Genomic DNA, 1727 nt, shown 5'->3' with positions numbered 1-1727 from the left:
ATGGGGCTCAAACTCATAAGCCATGAGATCACGACCTGAGCCGAAGTGGATGCTTAACAGACTGAGCCACTCAGGAGCCCTTAGCAAAACTAAATTTTTTAAAGATTAGTCAAAGTTTTATGACAATTATAATTGCTCATAAATGACTAAATTGTTTTGTATCAAGGTACACAGTTGTTCTAGTTTATGAAAATGTTTGCTCTTTCCACTCTCCACATCCATTTACCCTTCTTTTCTATTGTTTTATCCTGATTGTAAACTCTGTATTTACCACTCTTCCAAAGCTCATATACTTTAGAAAAGTAGACATCACTACCAACTTCAGGATTAGTCCCTAGCTGGCTTACTTTAGGGTGATTGATGTAAGAAGCGCATTTCAAACAAAGGAGATATATAAAACGTATTTGGGCATACTGAAACATAACTTCCCACGCTTCAGGTGTTTCTGGGAGATACTTTCTCTTTCTGTGTGATGTAAAGCAGGGTTTTTAGATCATGGGTTTTCCTGGAAGCTATTTTATGAGTTTGAGAAAAATCAACAACAAGAAAAATTATACTCCCTTAAGGCAGACAAATTAAGTCTCCTCTTGTGTTCTCATGCTAATGGTCGGTAGCATCTGCTGAGGGGGATGCAAATAACTGCTGCTGGCACAGGAAAACCTTCCTGCCTGCCCCATATCCTCTCCCTGCCAGTGCTGGAGTTCACCAGCATGTCCATGGTGCCACCCAAATGTTCACAAATTGGCTGGCATAGGGGGGTGGGATCAACAAGTTTGGCAACAAGTCCGTCCAACAGACCAAGCCCCTCACCCTGGAGTTCACCATCAACATGTACCCTCTTATCAATTGTATTTTTGGTACAAAGGAGTCCCTGTATGAGAAGGCCAGCTCCGTCGCAGCCACATTTCAGCACATGAGGGAGGAATCTGATAAAATCGAATGAGAAGGACTATAGAAGGGGCCCTGATTGTACACGAACACCTGCTACTGCACGTGTTCCTGCTACCGCTGGCAACAACTTTCTTCACATTACCTGGGGGTGAACTTAACCCAGGAGAAGATGAAGTTGAAGAACTCAAATGCTTAATGACAAGGATACCGGGTTATCAAAATGTAGTCCTGCAAGTGGGGTCATTGATGACTGCATTGGTAACGGGTGGAGGCAAAATTTTGAACCTCCTTAGTATTCATATATTCTTCCACATATTAGAAAACCTAAGGAACGTGATAGAGCTGTTTTGGTTCAACCTCAAGAGAAAGCCTTGTTTGCAGTCCCTAAAAATTACAAGCTGGTAGCTGCACCATTGTTTAAACTGTACAATAGTGCTCTAGGTTATGGACCCATCATTTCTAGTCTCCCTCCGTTTCTGAGCAGGTTCAATTTTATATACAATTGGATTTCCACACAGTGTAAAAGTAAAAGAAGTTGTCTCTATGAGCACAGCTATACAGTATAGAAAAAACATGGTAGAAAAAGTTGTTGGTTTTTTTTTATCTCTTTCCCAATCCCTAAATTGCTACCTACTTTCTGTCATTTGAATAGTGAAGTTAATATGAAGAAATAGAGAATGGTGAAAACAAATGTGATAATGTTTAATTTACTTTTGGTTCTTTTCATACTATTTTGTACATAATTAAAGAACATGGACTTCTTCCTATTTGTATTTTTTTATTTCACATTAAATTTGTAAAATTCTTTAAAACCATAGACAAATAGTGGCAAGATG

The 1727-nt window shown here is 39.3% G+C and overlaps 1 pseudogene; it reads left to right on the top strand.

Annotated features, from left to right (window-relative positions):
- Nucleotides 1–710: 710 nt before the first annotated feature.
- LOC132677165 (cleavage and polyadenylation specificity factor subunit 5 pseudogene) lies at nt 711–1457 on the top strand (annotated as a pseudogene).
- The last annotated feature ends 270 nt before the right edge of the window (nt 1458–1727 follow it).

The sequence above is a fragment of the Panthera onca genome, chromosome F2 (assembly GCF_046562875.1).
Source record: "Panthera onca isolate mPanOnc1 chromosome F2, mPanOnc1 haplotype 2, whole genome shotgun sequence".
In the NCBI taxonomy this organism is placed as follows: domain Eukaryota; kingdom Metazoa; phylum Chordata; class Mammalia; order Carnivora; family Felidae; genus Panthera; species Panthera onca.
Note: the sequence above shows the minus strand (reverse complement) of the source record. Positions and strands in the feature narration are given on the sequence as shown.